A 21470-nucleotide genomic window follows, 5' to 3' on the forward strand; every position below is an offset into this window, starting at 1 on the left:
CGTAGGGAAATTGACGGAGCACGTCGTCCAGACGAGGTTGGCGGCATTCATAGCGCAGATCCATCTGTGTCCACACGAGAGGGTCGGGTTTCGACTACACTTGTCCACGCAGGACGGAATGCTCAGATTCAAACATGACAAAGTGGACTCGCACTCTAAAGACGCGAATGTGGTCATAGCATTGGATCTCGTTTGATAACGTCAAACACAACGAAAACATCAACGGCCTCAAGGAGTTTGAGATAGACAAAAAACATACAGGTACACCAAGGACGTTCTGTCGGGCAGGACTGCTTGTATAAAGTTTCAAAATCTAAACTTGCCTTTGATAGAACTAGGAAGCACTGGTACGCCGCAGGGCTCGGTGGTTTTCGCCTTTCTTTTTGGCGTGACAATGAGAAAGCTCCCAGGCAAACTCACGGAGTTTCTGATTAACATTCCTGCCTGCCGCCCTCCTTTTCTCCTCGAGGGGCTAAAACTTAGCATCTACGCGGATGACATAAAAGTTTGGGTAAGCCAGGGGAGCGATGCGGAAGTCGAGAGCCTATTGCAGTCTGCTACTGACATCATTGTCGAGTATGTGGCGGACAGGGGGCTCGCGTGCTCGCCGCTAAAATCGGATACCTTTCTTTATATTCCAAAACGCCTGCGATGCAAAGCATCGACGGACATAAAGATTGGGGTGGCAGAAATAGAAGTACAGAATGCGGAAGAGCTTTTAATATTAGGGTTGATCCTCCAGGCCAGTGGGTGCAATGAAGAGGTCATAAAGATCTGGAGCATCAAGCAATACAGAATCTCTGCCTCATTAGGCGCATAGCAGTCATGGACAGAGGACTGAAAGAGAGAAACTTCATGAAGCGAGTACAAGTGTACGTACATGATTAGCTTAATGAGCTACGGGACGCCGTACTTGGAGATAAAAGCGGCAGAGAGGGCGAAAATAGATGCCCAGTACGAAAATGCACAAAGAGAGCACTAGGGCTACTTATGTGTACCTCAAACTCAATGGAGTGACTTCTCGCTTTGGGAGTACATAATACATGGAGGAAGTTAGCAGAGGCGGTTAAGGTTTCTCAAATATAGAAACTTGGCACGCCGAATACAGGCAGGGTAATTCTTGCAAAATTAGAAATTAACCCTTAGAAAGGTTTGAGAAAGAAAGTGGACAAAAAAAAGTGATATAGGGAACGACCTGGTAGTCATCCCACGCCCTAACAATATTCATCTGAAGTTTAATAAAGTACGAAGAGAAAAGCGAGCTGAGGCCTTAAAGCTAAGGTTTCGGAAACATGGAAGCCAATGAGGTAGATTACGTAGATGCGATCGGAGGCAGAATCTCTATGGTTTGTTTTTTCGCATCGTCAGGACAATTATCTTTCCAAGCACCATTCTCCGCTCCCCAATAATCAACGGCAGCACAAAAACAGGTGTCGCTTTTTCGCTCATGAAATACTGACTGTCATGTGTTTTTCTGTTTCTGTTTTTCTTCCTTATTATTAGACTTAACCTCTTCTGCACTACACATGACCTGCGTCAGCAAACTCACTGTTCTGGCGCTAAACTTCAATGGTTATCGAATTTTAACCAAATCATATGCAGCGATTGCAGAGCTGACGGCACCAACTACAGACGACGCAGTGGCCAAGGACATCAGAAAGAGGCTGAAGGGAATGCGGGAAGTTGGAATAGAAATTCAAATTATATGGACACCGGGACATACTGGCACGGACGGGGGAAACGCAGCCGCGCAAGCGGGTGGGCTTGCTGAAACGTGCAATGCCCCACGCCCCAACTCCATGCTTAAACCGATAGACTTAAATCCTTACCAAACAATGCTCACTAAAGGCTCCTCTGGTAGATCGATGATGCACTATGTACGCACCAAAATAAAACACGACAGTAAGCTCAGATTACATGAAGCGACACCAACGCCGGTGTTTGAGGACACGAAAGGGCTCACTCGACCACAAGAAATATTTCTCAACAAAGTAATAACAAACGCTGCTTACACACCGCACATACTTGACAAGTGGTTTCTCCGAAGACACGAAACACTCAAACACAACATCTGCACGCACTGTCAGGAACACTGTACAGCAGACCTAGAACATCTTATATGGCAATGTCCATCGTTTTCACAAGGAAGAAACAAAATATCGCATATTCCACACGACGACATGCCCACATTAGCAGGTCAGGTTATATCAAGCACCGAAATACAACACTCCATTGCTACATACGGCAGTGAGAGCGGCCTGCTTCGAGTAGTGTGAGAGAGGTCGACTTAGAGCGCGAAGATCGGCCGCATGGCAAGCAACAAGCAACAGTTTGAAGAACCGTTAAGACGAAGAAGTTACACTCCCATCCCTCCTAACTCCCCAAGAACCCAAACAGCGGCCGAGAGCCATCCCTTCCTTTCAATAAAGGCTTCATTCATTCATTCATTCATTCATTTCTAAGCAAGTGCAATGAACACGCTGGCTCGGCACGTAAAGGAAAAAGATGTTGCTGAAAACCAGCAAAGCGAATACGAAATTTGCCCACACTATGACATTCTGCCTTAGAGGAACGGAATTATATCGGTCTGCCAAACAGGGCTTGCGGTACCTTAAATTCTGAATTAGACTGCTAATAAATATGCATCCTCACATGCGTCATCTTAGTCCTCGCAAGATAAACTCGAAAATTCTTGTAGGTCGTTTATGCTTCGCTTTAACAGGGCAATGAGATAGTGCATTTTCCTTGTTCTTCTTTGCAGTTTTTATCTTTTTTATAATGATAAATTACGGCTTACAAATCACCGACCAGGTTATACTGGACGATATACTACACCACCGCAGCACCTGTGAACATATTACACTGCATGATGTAATTCGCCACGGCAGTACTCATAGACGAATTACACAATACCACATAGAACAGCGCTGCAGTTCCAACCAAGAATTGCCTTACACGACATAATACGTTGCTTCAATAATCACACGTGATCTACATTACACGACATATATTACGCCGCTGCGGTACTCATACAGGAATTACACCATACGTGTCATACTGCGTTGCTACACTACGTATACACGAATTAAAATACGCGAAATACTACCTGCCTACTATAATCAATCGCAAATTACACTACGCGACATACTGCGCTACTAGAGTACGATATACACCATTACAGTCCTCATAGACAAAATACACTACACGATGCATGCTGGGTAATTAAAGTAATCAAACATGAATTGCAGTGTCGTGCATACTACGCCACTGCAGCACTCATGCACATGCCGCTGCGTCCCACACATTAAAATGCATTTGCCATGCCTCCCTATAATACGCTTTTACCAATGAGCCTCTGTCTCCCATACATATGCTGCACACACGTCTGTCACGCAGAGTGCCCGGGCCGGATCCCGAACAGGAGAAATTGCCCCACATTACTTTACGTAATAATTTCTATCCTCTGAAATACCAAACGTATAGGCTGGTATTTACCATCATTGACTGACTATATTTCGACCCTCGCCTGATTTTTCGACTTCTTCTTCAGATTCTGGAATTAATTCTGATGGACGCCGCCGCAGATTACGCCGGTGTTTCGGCCTTTCGAGCTTATTAATGCTCTTGCCGTAAAACAAGGCTAAAACGTCCTTGCGCACATAGTTAAGGAGAATATTGGTTTACAGTGTATGCGGTTGAAGTTGAGAGTGAATCAGTCTTTGAGGGATGCCGCAGTTGGAGGCAGCGGTAATTTTGATCATCATCATCATCATCATCAGCCTGATTATACCCACTGCAGGGCGAAGGCCTCTCCCATATTTCTCCACTTAACCCGGTTCTGTGCTAGCTGCATCCACGTGACCCCTGTGGACTTCTTAATCTCATCCGCCCACCTAACTTTCTGCCGCCCCCTGCTACGCTTTCCTTCCCTTGGAATCCAGTTTGTTACCCTAAAAGACCATCGGTTATCCTCTCTTCGTACTACATGTCCTGCCCATGTCCATTTCTTCTTCTTAATTTCCACTAGAATGTCGGTAACTTGAGTTATTTCTCTGACCCACTCTGCACGCTTCCTATCTCTTAATGTTAGCCTTACCATTTTTCGTTCCATAGCCCTCTGGGTTGTCCTCAACTTAAGTAGAAATCTCTTGGTTAGCCTCCACGTTTCAGCCCCATAGGTGAGTACAGGCAAGAAGCAACTGTTGTATACTTTCCTCTTGAGCGATACCGGTAAGCTGCTAGTCATAATCTGCGAGTGCTTGCCAAATGCGCTCCATCCCAATCTTATTCTTCTTGTTATTTCCTTTTCATGGTCCGGATCTGCGGTTACTACCTGTCCTAAGTAGACATATTCGCCTACTACTTCCAGTATTTCGCTACCTAATGTAAACTGCTGTTCCTTCCCGAGGAACAGCAGTTTACATTAGGTAGCGAAATACTGGAAATACTGATCACCTCACTTCAATTCCACTGAAACCCGGTGTCCGCGGAACGGGGTCGAAACCGTCTCCTGTCAGAGCAGCGGTGTGTTCATATTAATTAGCAACAGCGCCGGGTCTAATCCGAGTGTAGATAATTTACTTGCTTCTAGGGGCATTAAATGGTGACTGACGAAGAATGGTACGCAGGTATATATTTATGATTATTTGTACAGCGCAATGTTCGATGTTATTTCCGTTCGCTACTGCCTTCTTTTCTAATGCATGGGATAATGCAGGTTGCTCTCATTAGCACACCTCACAACACGCCGCTTCATTGCGGGGTGCGCGATTAATTTAATTCATGACGAAACATCATGTGGACTGTGCAACCTGCGCACAACCGCCGAGATATCCTGTGTGGCACACGTGGGATGCTTTTGAAAGCTGCAGACTGCCAATTTCCACCTGCGCAGCAAGCTAACGGAAGGACTGCGCCATTTGTAACGCGCCGTAAACAAAGCTAAGTCGTCATGATTGGCTCTATAGGGAACACACAAAGACGTGACGGAAGTTGTGGAAAGTTCTATGCTTACAGGCGGCTAATGAAAAGCTAGGAGAGCAGGGGACGTCTGATTGAGCAAAAGGAAAAATATTGGTGGCTCAACTCGATTAAGCTTGGATATGCGCAGCGAAAGCTACCGAACGGGTCGTTCACAAAGTCCGACACGAATGTTCTCATCGCCGATGCACTGGCTGCAAACAGTGTGTTGTGATCGGTAATTTGGCGCATTTTCTTGGCTTCTTGCTTCATTTGACCGACTTATTCTTCCTCTACGCTCTCTTCCCGTGTTCGTTTACCATTTTTCTGTCGTCCGAACCTGATTGCGGCATGTCCACCTTTTTCTTTTTCCTTTCTTCTGTGCCTCGGAGCAACTAGCTGCCATTGTTACGGCGCAGGCGCTGTAGCTACTAGCGAGGCTTATCCGAAATTCTCCGCTCACTACTTGCCGAGTATAGCTTTTACTTGCAAAAAAAAAAAAAATCTTAACCGTAATAAGACTCCATGCAATGGTCTGCGAAATTGCTACGTGCAGATTAACTACGGACTACAAATTCTTCGCACGCAAATATCAACCGCTTGTATGTATGGTGTGCGAACAAAAAGTTTGCAGTGCGTTTTCTTACTCGCGAATGTTTATTGTTTACTGAGGTCTAATTAGCTTACTTTGTAATTATTGAATTGAGGAACAAACAATCAACTGAGAAGTTGTAGATGATCAAGAAAAACGATTAATTTTGTTATTTCCGTCCATCAAGCTTTTGCGTAAGCAAATTCTTTATTGCGTAATTAATACTACGCCACGCCGCGACGCAGAAGAGGAAGATGAAGAAGAAGAGGACGAAGAAAAAGAAAAAAAAAACGGAAAAGGAAAAGAAGTTGAAGAAGAGGACGAAAAAGAAGAAGAAAAAGAAAATGAAAAAGAAAAAAGAAAACGGAAAAGGAAAAAAAGAAGAAGAAGAAGGAACAGAAAGAGAAGCTACGTCGGCTTTGCTTACGCAACTTACCGGGTGTAACTAAAGCTAAACCACAGCTAATTTGTTTACCGGCTGAAAGCGATAAATTGCGCAATTAAAATCTCCCTCGTGAAGGCGGCATCAACTGAAAGTTCCGAGACGTTTCCAGAAAACAAATCCACTTTGAGTGCGCGCTGAGCAAAAGATTTTGAAAAACAGCTGGCTACCTGATAACTTTCTTATGCATGCGCGTGAATCGTACCGTGGTGGAAACAAGGTAGCTAGCCGTTTTTTGAGACTGTCTAAAAATATTGCTCTGTTACTCTTTCCTCAAGCCAGGCCATTAAAAGTTAGCTGAATAGTTTCTATTTATTCATTATTGTAAGGAACGAAAGATACTGTATTCTAGGAGAGGCGGCTCAGAGCTTATTTTATTTAATTTTACAGAGCGAGGGCTCATTGTGTTTTCCAATACCTTGTTTACATTTAGCTGAGACTCCCTGTAGATACATGTATATATTAGAGATAACAAACGTTTGAAAAGCAGATTATCAATAGTAGCATGTAACACGCTACGTGTCACTTTGTGAAGCCGCCTATCACGGTGACATTTTTGGACCTTGCAACGCTAGCTGAATTGTTTTCAAGAATTCTTTTTCTCGGTATGCGATTTGGAGGACGAGTTCGAATCCTAGAAACACAATATACGCCTGAAAAATGAAGTGACGGCGTTAATTAGCGCATATAGGTAATTAGCGGCCTAATAGAAGCAGTCTGCTTACTACCTGGTGTCCACCGTGGCCCCCAATATAGCCCCAACAAGAATCACCTTATGTAGAGCATCGCTTGTTGCCGGCGCTGTCTGCGTTTCTGGGTGCCCTTGCAGGTTTAATATTCAATGGTGAAATGCAAAGCCTTGAAACTAGAAACCCATGTTTGTACAGTGCTGTAAGAAAGACGCTTCTACCATATAGAGTGTGATTTATTCTTGTAACTGTCCTTAGCAGACGACTTAATGAAAACTTTAATTCCAGACGGTAATTCAACAGACTTAAAGCTTGACTGTGCCTCTGCCATCTCAAGTTCTGCCTGGACTTAAAATAGTAACTGATACTTGGAAAGTTACATAACAGAGTATTCGCTTTTACGTGGAAATAAACTCATTTTTTCCATTGAAATTGGAAGATAGCAATGCCAAAAACTTCCCAACACTTTTTCGGCGTATGTGGCCCCCTCCCTGCCCCGAATGTGTTTAGTTAAGGACTTAACATTACTTTTCAACATTGAAGGCCTTTAACATTTAAGGTGACTGCAATTTGTAAAATGTACAAATCGGTATTGGGATTCCAAATATTGAAATAAAAACCGCAGTTGGGTACAGACTGAGCTGGCGTTAACGTAGTACACATTGTTAAAATGGCGTCCCTGCGCTGAATATTGTCATGGAAATCGCGTGAACGGTTTCATAGTTAAAACTACGTGTGCAGCGCCGGTGTTTCTATAAAGCAGTGCAATTCTATCAATGTGTAGGCTATGAAAGCCTACTGGAAGAGCTCCCAATATAGCTTTTTTTCTAATATTGAGTGCTTGGGTCATGATGCCGGTTAAGGAGTTTTGGAAACTGCGCTCACATTCTACTGCCATGAATTTCAAGAAATGATAACTTTAGGTAATCCGTATTCTCGCTGCACTCAGCGCGAATAACGCGTGCCCTATTATACAGTCAAGCAGCACAGACTACACTGCAGGAGGTACCTTGAGCTGTTTGGAAAGAAAAATGTCATCAATAGTTTAAAACAACCTGCAAATCAAAAAGTGATTTTAGTTCGCAACCTTTGTCAGCTTTGGCACATCAGGGAAAAACAACGTCTGCTTTCAAATGTGACACCTTTATTCCAATATTTTGTTGGCGTTGCCGTTGTTCATTTGCTTGAAATTTGCATGTTTCTTAAGTCCCTGGGATGTTTTTGGTGACCTCTCAGATCCACATTTCTTTCCTTCCTTAGCCAGCTTTGCGAAAAATTTCGGGACATTAGATTTAACTTTCCCATTTTGCTTAAAAATACCGAATGGTTCTCAAAATTAGTTGGAGGCACTTGGATGCTTCGCAATTGCTGTAAAGCGATAGCCGTTATGCAACTCTTTGTGCTAATTTGCCGCGTTTTACCTCATCTGTTTTTTGTGCACTCATTTTCTGCCTCCGTTTTTACTTCGTTTTCATCTTTGCTTATTTTCTTTTTATTGGTGACCATTTTTATCTAATGTGACACGAATCAAGCGATTTTTATTATTTTGTGAGATCTACATTTTCCCGACGTCTTTCCTCCGTATGTGATGTCATCATCAGAGTGTCTTCATTTTTCACTTATCATAATTACACGTTCTGAATATAATTACCTAAAAATACTCTCTTTCTAACTCAATTTTGACGTTTTTAGTAATATTTCGATGCCACAGCTGTCCTAACGTTTCCTGACTGTATCGACGTCCGGCTCTATTTCTACGAAAATTTGACAGTTGCGGCTCAAAGTAATTGATTAGTGTACAGTCATTCCACTAAATCGTTCAAGTGCTAACCAGGGCGAACACTTAACGCGGACGTACACTTTCTGCACACACCAATGAGACGTGTGGCTTTCGCCTTAAAATCTCACGATCGAATGGAGAGCTTTGTACTTTTCACAAGTAGGGTCATGAGTGCTCCAATCCATGCCCTTGACGAGAGATCTGATATAAAGGATTTCTGATTTGAAAAAGGTATAACAACAATCTCTTTTGAATTATGGATCATTATTTTTTGCTTCTTTTGTGCATATACAGAATAATGAAGTGACAGTTCATTTTTAACAGCATAAAGATACTTCGGATAACGTAACTTCTCAATACAATACTGCGTAAACGTAATTTCAATCACAAATACGGAATTGAGGACAGATGTGCTAAAGTCCGTCGCAGCAAATGAAACAAGATTACATACCAGTTTCCAAAAGGTGAAGTGCGTGATCTGCGATGACAGTCAAAACGTCCGTAGCACAGTTTTTCGTTACTCCACAAAAACGTAACAAACCTCCAAGCTGTCCAGGGCTGAGGTGACGGCTATGACGGCTTAATGTATCCGAAGCACTGCGTCTGCCATTCGTGAGCGCCCAAGATTAATCCTACACTAATGTTAGCCTGACTTTGTGCCCTGAGCTCAAATCACCGAACACTGAGTGCATTTGATGCCTTACCTACAGTGTCCTCAGAGCCGAGCTTGTTTGTACGCGTGCAGTGCAGCTTTCGAACAGCTGCATCAAAAAAGACTAGGGCGAACTAGAGTTTTGATTTTTGCAAGGTTTTGCCAATGTTTCTGTGCCACGCGCCGATGGTTCGTGGGGAGCGTGAAAGTTTCCAGTAGTGCCAGCTGTGCCTCTGCAGCCAAGCATGAAAACACAAACTGTGCACAGCATGATCGAGGAAACCTTTTATGACGCACGTCCGCAAGCGGCCTTCTCTAGCTTTTGGGAGGCAGTGGCATATCGCCAACTCATGCCTTTATTTCCGGGGAGAGCCATGTCGTGGGTTTTTACCTTAAAATAAACGCAACTTTTGCATTTCGATGGTCAAATTTAAATAAGTACAGTGGAGGGAGAATTTGTTTTTTTTTGTTTCTCATTATGTCGTTTACCACTCTCAACCCATCAGTGCAATCATCTGGAAGACATTTATAGAGTGCGTTTAGAGCCAGGCTCGATAAATAAATGAATGATCGACATGCTAGTGTTTTGCCCCGGAGCTTTGTACTAATAGTTTACTCATAAGCGCTGGCACGCGACCTTTACGCTTTGTGACGCGAGACGAGACCACGTTCATCTGGGATGATCTCGGACGTGAGCAATTGCTTCTAAAATATTTCAGATTGTCCATTTGCTTTTGGCACCCAGTTTCCTTGGTAGTTGAGCGCTGTCGAGACTTGAACCAATCATGAACCTGAACGAACACCGATCGCGGTTGTTGCTGTTGCCACGGCAGAGTTGTTCAGTTCTTTGTGGACACAAGAACACCAAAAAAGAATCAATTTTAGTGTTACATCAATCTGCTCGTTTGTAGAGTTGAGTACGCATCGTCACCACTGCGTCATGACATGCGAGGAGAGCAGACGCCGCCTTTGCCGGTTGGACACTGCTGAAGTCGAATTGGTAGGCACCCTTCCTTGGTTAATTAGCCAAGTATACCGATGTCAGATCGGGTAGCTGCTTTTAGAGAAGCTAGACGCTGACGTAACTAATCGCCTAGGTGTCCGTCAAAACCACCTTTACAACAGTAGTAAACAGGAACATCGAATGCTCATATTTATTTTAGCGCGAAATCACTAGTACGGAGGTTAAGAGCCTGGGATGACCGTCTAACTGCTATGTTCTCTTGCGGTACGTTCTAAAAAAAAAAAAAAATAAAAACGTAACGTAGGAGTGGAGTGTATTTGAACCCGGGAAATGCTTGAAAGCGAGTACAAAACAAGTTTATGTGTATGGGACATTGCTTCACTGCAATAAATATGACTTCGTAGCTATTGCCCGGCGTGCACACTGCAACACACTTTAGCACTAAACGTTGCACCTAGTCGTCTCCACGAACTTCCATTTCGGCGCAGGAGCTTTCGCATTTCTACTGAAATTAACTTGGTGTTAACTCTACATTTTCTACTAGAACTAGCCATGTAGTTTGGAAGACAATCATGACTTTGATAAGGATATACACTGCGGCTTTTATTGAAATTTGTGAGCATTGATGACGGTGCTGCTCTCACAGGTGCACTGTGCGGCGGGCATATAGCGTGTCACAATAACTATTTTAATTTTGTGCGATTATTATTTTCCTTCTAGTTCTGGGAAATTAATAAAAATCAGGGGTGGGGTGGTACATCCATAAATGAAAATGAATTTAGGGAAATTCGCATATAGAGCGGGTTGTATGTGCCTGCTTGTTTGCATCTAAACACAATCACTCTATATGAATTTCCAGATGCCAAAGGTGTAACACGTGAACATCCTGACAAGCTTCAAGTCAAGTACAGTTTTTTTTTTTAAATTTAATTCGGAACACTGGTTAGCAGAGAGTGAAGAAGGGCAACGCACACAACGATGATCGGCCGAGATATCCGCACACCTGAAGTTTAACACTCTAGGATGCAATGTAGGTCAGTTTAGGAACAAACATACATGCAGAGCAAGCTCCACATCTTTTTCCGTCATGCTGCACATATGTAGAGGTCACTGCTGGGTGAGCGCTGAAAAACTAGAAGACATGTAAGGAGACTGGCAATATCGTTTAAAGTGTAAATATGGCCTTCTGAATTGTCACCATGGCAGATGTCATTCTTCAAAAGGGCTACTTACTTAAAGGGAAGCAAACCTATTTGTGGAATTACACATATGCAGTCTAAATCACTCGAATATATTTTTAGAACTGCAGTAAACTGGAAGCGACTACCAAAATTAGAAGCGACGCAAACAGCCAGCAAATACAGGATTGTAAGCTTCACTAGTCGTCATGAACCACACGTGACTTGTCTCGGGCCGGCCACAATATTTGAAAGCGCTATGCCGGTACTTTCTTGGCCAAACTTAGGACTGTCTGTATAGGAAAGAAAAATTAAAACCCACACGAGCAGCCGGAAAACACGTCCCTCAATAACTGCCTCCGGAAGGTATGGCCCATGAAATAGACCCTCTTTATCAAATGCTACTGAGGAAGCGGAGATTTCAAAAACGTTTTCTGTAGACCATCTTGACAAACATTTTTGTTCGTTATTGTTCAACTTCTGGAAATTCAAGAAAAAAGTAAACATACAGGATTTTGCTATACCATATCACACCACTCGTATGAAGTGCAGGCCATGCTAGAGAGAGAGAGAAACAACGTTATTGCCAAAAATGGGAAGAATGAACCTCAGTGTGAACCCCATACAGGGGTGACCTCCAAGGCCCACTTAACAAGAGCTTTCTGTGTTGTTTTCTCCTGTTTAAGCAGCAGTCGTTTCCAGCTCCCTTCGAAGAGAGCTGGCAGGAGCATGCGAGGCGGAGGCTTCACCACACATATCCGTAAGATGTGATCTTGGGTTGCCAGCTGCTTGCAATAGAGGCATGCCGGGTTATACTCCCCTTTATTAAAAATGACAACCTGTGGGGGTTTATAATAGATTGAGTCCGGATCCTTCTTGCATCGTGACTTGTGCCCGGCTACTGTCTGCATGCGAGGCTGATAATTCCGTCTTCTCTCTTTACGGTAGTTATCTCATTGGACGCGGTCAAAGCTTCATCAAGAGGGTCCAAGTCCCAGAGCCTGATCGGCCGGTTCGTCATATCTCAGGCTATGCGATTTGCCATCTCGTTCCCCGTGTTCCCTGAGTGAGCTGTGACCAATAGCAATTTGAATTAGTGTTCTGGAGTGCAAAGCGCGAATTGCGTGCTGCCGCCTTTTCTGCTGCACATTGAAAGAAATTTACAATGGTCCGCTTGGAGCCGCACCAAAAAATCACTGGCAAATGGTTTCGTGTTTCCGCATGCATCAGATCCCCACCGGCCATTTTCTTTGTCATTGACCCAGTGCACTTGCTGACGTGCGTGCGCAACAACTGGATATAACAAAACGACCAGTGTTTCTGGTTCACTCAGTTTGCACCAAGCACAACGGGGTAGCGGCGCATGCACTATGCGGTTTTCAAGACCATCAAAGACGCATATAATTTAGAGAGTGAGCAGTTACTCCGCTACGGCTACACTCTGTCCAGGAAAGCTGTTTCTCCAACAGTTATTGAGAAACAGAATGTTAAACTTGCTTTGCAGGTATTCAGTTATTCTGGACCGAACGTATTTCGAGTGATTGGAGCCAAGGACAATGCAAAACACCACGAAGAAACCGCCAGTTTTATAGATATAATAGTAAAATGGTGGAAAGTGGTCATCGTCAAAACTCTTTTCAAAAGATTGAAGCAAAGGGGACGAATACCAAAAACCCGTCTACCCTTCTCCATTTGACATGAGGCTTTCCTTTATGAGCGATTGCTTGGACTGGTTGCAGGAATGGAACGAAAGGAGGGCGGGCGCCTGTAAGTTGTCAGTAGAAACTCATGGCGCTTTGAATCAGACGAGTAAAGCATTTATTGATATTTCAAGATACTGCTTTGAGGAGCTCAAGAAGTCCTTGGTGCTTCTTGGGAAGTTCCAGACCGACGTTCTAGAAGACTGCTTTGGATGTTACCTACGACTGGCTGGTTCGCAATATAATTTGTCAGTAAGGCAAATCTATGAATGTGAGAGCACGTTGCGACTACAGAGCACACTTCCACAAATAAGCGCGGTATCTGCAATCGACAATGATAAAAATCAAAATTGGGGAGAGCTCCCAACGCAAGCAGTCGTGCCAAGCGGAAATTTCAACATTGTTGTGACCGAACAGGCGCTGTCAAAACCGAAGGATGACATTCCAGTCATTGCATATGTGGCTGGTTACTCGGTGCACATCGCTCTGAAGAGGTTCAAATGCGAGATATGCAAATGGCTTTTGACAATTGGCAAGACTGTTGTAGTTTCGCCTGACAATCACATGTACAGTCTTCTCAAAGAAATTGACAGGAGAGGCTGGTTTATTCAGCAATGCGAGCTGTGAATGCTGCGCCTCACAATTACGTTCTGGTGGAAGTGTTGTCCAAGCGAGTAGAATTTCTAATGGTCCAAATCCAACGGCAAGTAGCTACGGAACTCACACTCCAACTGCTCAGCGATGAGGAGCCTTCAGACTTCAACGTCTGTGAGCAGGGACACAGGAGTGAGATAGCGCTGAAATATGTGTTTTGGTGCAGCACAAACTTTCTCGTCAAAAATTTCTGCCGACGATTGAATAACAAAGTGTCTGACCCGAACAACAAGAGTAAGAAGCGGAAGCTACAAACTCTGACTAATAAATGCGTAAAACGCCGAGGCCTGTAGAAAACACATGGCTCTCTGCTGTGTTTTAATGCCTGAATTTAGACAGAATACTAAATAAAACTTGAAATTTCTCCAACCAACACTTTTATTTTATAAAACCCGACGTTTCGGAGCCGGCTCGGCTCCTTCTTCAGGGGTGCATGACGCGGGGCTGCGTGCAGCTATAAGTAAAGGAATGGTCGGGGGGAGAAGAAGGTGGGGAGGAGGTGAGATGTGTGTGAAAGGAATGAGAAGGAAGGAGGGGGGTTTAGACGAGTGAGGGTGCCGCAGGTGCAGGTGTGCTCGCTGGCGACTTTTTTCTTTTCTTCTGTGAAGTGGCCAGGAGAGAGCGAAGACCTTGCAAGTATACAGCAGGGAGGTTGCCTATTGTCCGGTTGATGTTATTTGCGGTCGACTGTATGTGCCATGACTCGAGGAGGCGTCTTTTGCGGTAATTGGTCTCGGTCTCCAAGATGAACGTTTCTTCGAAATTTATTCTGTGGTCGGAATGTTCTGAATGTTCGGCTACGGGGTTGCGTTCTCTTGAAAAATTTCGTACATCGTTCTTGTGTTGCCGAATTCTTTCTTTTAGGTTTTTTGTTTCGCCAATGTAGCTAGCATCACAGTCGGCGCAGGGAATTTTGTAGACAATGCCTTGGGCTCTTTCTCTTTGAGGGTGCCGCAGGTGCAGGTGTGCTCGCTGGCGACTTTTTTCTTTTCTTCTGTGAAGTGGCCAGGAGAGAGCGAAGACCTTGCAAGTATACAGCAGGGAGGTTGCCTATTGTCCGGTTGATGTTATTTGCGGTCGACTGTATGTGCCATGACTCGAGGAGGCGTCTTTTGCGGTAATTGGTCTCGGTCTCCAAGATGAACGTTTCTTCGAAATTTATTCTGTGGTCGGAATGTTCTGAATGTTCGGCTACGGGGTTGCGTTCTCTTGAAAAATTTCGTACATCGTTCTTGTGTTGCCGAATTCTTTCTTCTAGGTTTTTTGTTTCGCCAATGTAGGCATCACAGTCGGCGCAGGGAATTTTGTAGCAACCCAATCAGACAGGCAAATCTGTCGAAATGTTTAGCAGACAGAATACTGCACGCGTAGCAGAAGAAAAAATGGCAGTGGCTTAGGTCTGGTTAAGCTTGGTAAATTGCGTTAGCAATGGCCGCATGGCTACGCTTGTCTGTTCGCTTGTGGCGTAGCTTGTGTGGTTCGATAATTTGTCTACAGAGTAACACATGACACACAATGGTTACGACTGTTCTTTTGGCGTATCCTCAGCGCGCTGTCTTCGCTTGGTGGCATTGCGGTGTTCCTGAGCAGTCATGTGTTCATCAGTAGCCGACGAGGTGGAAGCACTCGGAGAGCTAGAACGTAGTCACCGAGCTTCATCTTGTGCACGACGCTTAGCACTACGTTCTTGACGTTCTTCCACTGTATCTTGTGCACGTTGTCGTTTCCTTGTCGCATCTTGTCGCTGAAACCTCTTTTTAGCAGCCTGCATAGCAAAGCAAACAAGGCGAGGCCGAAGAAGCGGCAAACTATCTGTTCGGCGCGGCAGCGGCGCCGCTGCAGCGCGCGGCGCGCGAATGGTGCTGCCATCTGGCGGAGCTCGCTGAAGCGGTTGCTGTTCAAGGTCAAACACGGCGTCCGCCCGAGGATACGCGACGGCTCCAAACCTGGCGCAGTATTGCTATAGCAATACAAATGTCAGTTGAGCTCTCTATTATACGGGTTGTGTTGGAGCGCTCCTTCACTTGCGCCGGATGGCGGCCCTGTCCGGTCTACGTCACGCTGCCAGCCCCCCGGCCTTGAGCCAGTCTGGGTGGCGTTGCTCCTCCACTCACGTTTCGACCGTGTCTCCACCTACGGGGAGCACGTCTAGCACACGCTCTCCGGAGGAGGCGCCGGGTCTCACCAGAGCATTTCAGCTTGCATTTTATCACAGCGTGTTCACGTTGAATACTCGCTGCTAAAACGTCAATACAGAACGTCGAAAGGAATTTTACACTAAAATGAGGTTTCAGCGGTCAGTGTGTTACACCTTACGTACGCGATTGCGGCATCCATTCAACTCGCCTTCACCTCTATGTGTCCGTCGCTCGTCACCTGTTGGACAAATTGCTCGACATGCTTTAAAATAATTCTAACTAGGTGGCAGAGCAGAACTTAGCAAGTCTGTAAGGAGTTTTTAAAATCTTTGACTGACTTGTGAGCTGCCGATAAACATGAAAAGCGTGGCAGCAGTTGTCTTCCCTGTGGTTTCGACTTCTGCTGCAGATCGATCAGCGCTTGCATGCGTGGCGTGCGACATCGAGAACTAGCACACAAACTAAAGCAAAGCACGAAATGTGTGGCTTTTCCCGGCCGCCTAAGAACCGTCCCTGCTTCGTTAAATGCGGCGACACACTGAAAACATGCACTAAGCTTACATTCACGACAGTGACAACGCCTCACAAAGCATGGCTGAATCGTTAAAAAGAGGGACTTTATTTTTTACTTAATCGAGGTAAGTGACGAAAACTGTAAAACTATGGTGCACAGGCATATATGTCACTTGGCAGGACGAAGAAAATGAACGAATCCGTACGCATTGTGTGGTGGTATATTAGGTTATTAGAGATGAGCAATTACTCACTTAACTCACACAGCCGCGACCATGGTGTTGAGTTAAAGTCCGCCCGGCAGATTGGGCGCAGAAAATCTTCCCTGCGCGCTACATCTCGATTAGCGGAGAGTATTCTAAACAACCGCTCGCCATTATTCTCACGTGTGTTGCACCTGTCAGCGCAGCATCACGGTATCTCGTACAAAGGACTTAAAAGAAAACAGCGCGAAAGAGGCTCGAGCCGCAGCAAAACACACGATGATATGCGCCGCGCGCGTGTCGTTTGGCACCGCGGAGAGATGTCAGCAACACAAGCAAGAAAAAAGCGCGCGGAAACACGTGACGGCACTCGACCAATGGGAGGGTCGAATGCCGAAGGAAAGCGCTCGAGAGGAGGTGGGCGGTAATATTCACATGTTGGCGCTACGTTTAGTTTATTGAGGGGTTTTAGTTCCACGCATGTTGAACGTAAGTGGCGTTTATGACTTGCCACTTCTCGCAATGACTGCATTGTCACGAATTCAAAATTACTTTCTGTGTGAAGAAGAAGATGGACTCCTTCGCTGGACGTTGATGAAGAGGAAGCAGTCTGTGCAATTGTTGTCGCGCAGAGCATCGTGCCGATATGAATCGCCCCGCTTCCTCGCCGACCTCGACGCCAACCTCGACGCCGTCCTCGACGTGTAAAATAAACCTTCTCCTACATTTGGTGGAGGTGCGGCTTGATACCCTTGCCTCACGCTGGAGCTTCGCACCCGCACGCTACCGGCAATTTGCATGGCCGAAGACGAACGCCCACCAACCGCCCCGATGACACTGCCGGTCGTCTGCTCTGGCTCCTTACGCCAGCGAGACCCTGAGCTCTTGAGTGGGACTGACGACAACGACTGTGACGACTGGCTTGCGTCATACGACCGAGTGAGTTCGTACAATAAATGGGACGACGCTACAAATTTAACGTCATCTTTTATTTGACCGGAGTCGCCAACTTGTAGTATCGTAACCACGAACCCGATATCACAAACTGGGACTCGTTCAAGGCGAACCTCACCACCGTGTTTGGTCGTCCTGCTGTGCGCGAGCTGCGAGCCGAACAACGCCTGCAGGATCGATCACAGTGGCTCGCCGAGATATTTACCAGTTACATTGAAGCTGTGCTCCACCTGTGCAGTCGCGTAAACGCTCAGATGTCCGAGCCACAAATGATAAAACACATCCTGAAGGGCATCGAATATGACGCTTCTCAGATGTTAAACTCCCGGGATTTGACTACTGTTGCTCAGGTTGTCGACCTTTGCCAGAGCTACGATGAGTTGCGCAAGCAGCGCATCCTTCTTCGACAGCCTTCCGCGCCTGCGGAGTCACTTTCTGGCCTCTCCGCTACGTCTGAGACCTCGCTGCTGCAGCAGCTCAAAGACATCATCCGGGAGGAAGTTGATCGCCAAATATCTCTGCTGCCCACAGACTGCGAGCTGCCCCGCAATTTGGCGCCCATTCTACAAGTCATCGCGGACCGCGTGGCAGAGACCCTTCCATCTGTCCCTCTGCCTGCGCCCATGCCTCAGACCGCGCCGGCTGTGGAGCCCCTCGCATACACCGACGTCTCTGTTGCTACACCGATGACATGCGCCACCGCTGCTGTCGCACCACTGACGTACACTGCCGTCGCTGCCCGACCGACGCTACGCCTTCAGGGCCTGCTCAGGACTTTGTTCAATTTCCACAGCCATTGGTTCCACCTCGTCCGCAGATCCGCAATCCTTGGCGAACGAGTGATAACCGTCCCATCTATTACTCCTGTGGATTTGCTGGCCATATTGCCAGATACTGCCGAAATCGCGCTGCCGACGATTTTCTGCCGCGCCGAATGTCAGCTTCCTGGCAGCCGCCCCGAAATCAGAAAGCAGCCGGCGAACCATCTGCAAGTTCTGTCGCAAATGACCTTGCCACCTATTCTCCTCGCCGCTCAACTTCGCCGCGTCACCGCTCGCTATCTCCTCTGCGACGGCGCCCCAATCTTGCTCAAGAGGTAGTTTAGAACTTCTTGTTGGGCGAGTTGGTACATTGCTTTAAAGGAACCAAGATGCGCTATAAAAAGACAGCCACAGGAAAAAGCCAAGGAGACAGACAGAGCGCAAAAATCGTCTGGAGCGTCTGTCTCCTTGGCCTGTGGCTGTCTTTTTATAGCGCATCTTGGTTCCTTTTTGCTCAAGAGGAAAACTGAATGCTGCAGTTCCTGAGGCGAGAACTGCGCAACGAGCGAACTGTCAAAGGCCTCACGAATCTCTCGCAAATCTTCTTGAAGTTTCTGTTGAGGGCGTATTAGTACTGGCTCTGGTCGACACCGGCACTGCTGTTTCTGCCATGTCTGCAAGCTTTGCCGTTCATTGCGAAAAGTTACGGCACCTTATTCAGGAGTCTCATTATGCACGGCAAGTGCCCAGCCTGTAGAGCCTATAGCGATGTGCACAACTAGAATAATCATTCAAGAAGTTGTAAACGCAATAGAGTTCGTCGTCTTGCCTTCCTGCTCTCATGATCTTATCTTGGGTTGGGATTTTCTGTCGCGCCATAATGCGGTGATCAACTGTGCTCGTGCCGAACTGGAGTTTTTTTGCGCGACCAACCGTCGCCGGACGTTCCTTTTCCCAAAGTCGTCGTTGCCGAAGATACTGATCACCCTTCGTGCCCTTTCGTTCTTGTGCCCACCGCTTGTGCTTTTTTCCGCAGTACCGATGCACTTTTCACCCCATCGCATACCTTTCTAAACAGCAAAAATCTTCCTCTGCCTTATGCCGTACTTACTATATCTGCTGGCCTCACCGGGCTCTGGATTTCTAATTCGTTCTCATTTTCCGTATCCCTGCGTCGCGGTGAATGCCTCGGCACCATTCAGCTCATTGATTCTAATCTCACCGGTGACGCAACACCCGCTTCGCAGCCAGCTGACTTGGCTGCACTCACACCGCCTCTTCTTGCGCCCGACAAGTCTTCTGTCGATGGTTTCCTCCGCTCCATCGATCCCAGTCTTCCTGGGCCTGAACGCTCTGAACTTCTCACACTGCTTCATCAGTTCCGTTCTTCATTTCACTCGCACCAGCCTGCTTTGAGCCGCACACGAACTGTTGCTCACCACATTAACACCGGTTCCAATGCTCCTTTGCGTCAGCGCCCTTATAGAGTGTTTGCCACCGAGCGCCAAGTTATTGAATCCCAAGTAAACACTATGGTTCAGAATGGAGTGATTGAGCCTTCTAACAGTCCCTGGTCCTCCACTGTTGTCCTGGTGAGGAAGAAAGACGGTTCTATTCGCTTCTGCGTTGACTACCGTCGCCTAAACAAAATCACGAGGAAAGACGTCTAACTTCTTCCGCGTATAGATGATGCATTGGACTGCTTACATGGTGGTGAACTCTTTTCTTCGCTCGATTTACGATCCGGTTACTGGCAGGTGCCCATGACTGTGGAAGATCACTCTGAAACTGCATTTGTCACCCCCCATGGCCTCTTTGAATTTGCCGTCATGCCTTTCGGTCTCTGCAATGCCCCTGCTACATTTAAGCGAATGTTGGATACTATACTGCGTGGCCTGAAGTGGAAGAGATGCCTCTGTTACCTTGACGACATTGTGGTGTTCTCGCCTGACTTTGCGACCCACCTCTCTCGCCTGAGCAGGTCTTGGCATGTCTTGCGGATGCTGGTCTACAGCTCAACTTGAAGAAGTGTCATTTTGCTGCTCGTGAGCTAACCATTTTAGGCCGCGTTGTGTGCAAGGAGGGTATACGTCCTGATTCTGCCAAACTTCGAGCTGTGACACTTTCCGAAGCCTACTACCATCAAACAACTAAAGAGTTTTTTGGGCCTGTGCTCATACTCCCGCCGTTTTATACGTAACTTAGCTTTATTGTCGCCCCGCTGACTGTGCTCTTCGGCAATACCTCAGATATTTCGCTGTGGTCACCAGCATGCGATGACGCCTACAACACCTCGCGCCGCCTCCTCACAGCCCCGCCCATTCTGCGCCATTCTGACCCTCAGGCGCCTACCGAAGCGCACGAAGACGCCAGTGGTGTCGGCCTCGGCGCTGTGCTTCCTCAGCGCCCCTCTGGATTCGGTGAATACGTAGTCGCCTACGCCAGCCGTACACTCACGAAAGCCCAAGAGAACTACTCTGTAACGGAAAAGGAGTGCTCTGCAATTGTATGGGCACTCACAAAGTTTCGCCCTTACTTTTATGGTCGTTCTTTTGATGTAGTCATGGACCATCATGCTCTATGCTGGCTTTCATCGCTTAAGGTCCCCTCCCGTCGCTTGGCACGATTGGCTCTTCATCTGCAAGAATACGATATCCGCGTTATTTACCGATCTGGCCGCAAACATAAAGACGCCGACGCTTTGCCTCGCTCGCCGCTTCCAGTCGACCTTGCGGGCCTCTCCGTCTTGGACTGCGCGGAGTCTTCGATCGACGTCAGTGACATGCCCGCCGAACAACGAAAGGCTCCATGGGTCACATCTCTTATTGACTACCTTTCCAACAATTCAGCGATTACCCCTTCACGCGCCCTTCGCCGTCAAGGTTCCCACTGCGAGATTCGGGATCACCGTTACCGGCGCAAATACACCTCAAGTGGATGGAAATGGCTCCTCGTGATTTCGCGCTGTCTACAGACTCAAATATGTACAGCTTTTTACGCCTATCCGCAGTGCGGTCACGCCGCAGTTTTCAAGACGTACACTCGAAGCGGCTTTGCGACTATTGGCGCGGTATGTATAACTCGGTCCTTAGGTACGTTGGATTGTGCTTGACTTGTCAACGCCGCAAACCTGCCTCTCACCGTTCGGCTGGTGAGTTACAGCCTCTCACATGTCCGCTTAGACCCTTTGACAGCATTGCAAATGACCTCTATGACCCCCTTCCGTACACAGCTGATGGTAATCGTTGGGTGATTGTCGCCGTCGACCACCTGACGCGATATGTCGAAACC

At 46.6% G+C, this 21470-nt stretch overlaps 1 pseudogene; it reads left to right on the plus strand.

Moving 5' to 3' along the window:
• The first annotated feature begins 12619 nt into the window (after window positions 1–12619).
• LOC146178705 (uncharacterized) lies at window positions 12620–13903 on the plus strand (annotated as a pseudogene).
• The last annotated feature ends 7567 nt before the right edge of the window (window positions 13904–21470 follow it).

Source organism: Amblyomma maculatum, chromosome 9 (genome assembly GCF_055883805.1).
Source record: "Amblyomma maculatum isolate TAMU_Amacu chromosome 9, ASM5588380v1, whole genome shotgun sequence".
NCBI classification, from domain to species: Eukaryota; Metazoa; Arthropoda; class Arachnida; order Ixodida; family Ixodidae; genus Amblyomma; species Amblyomma maculatum.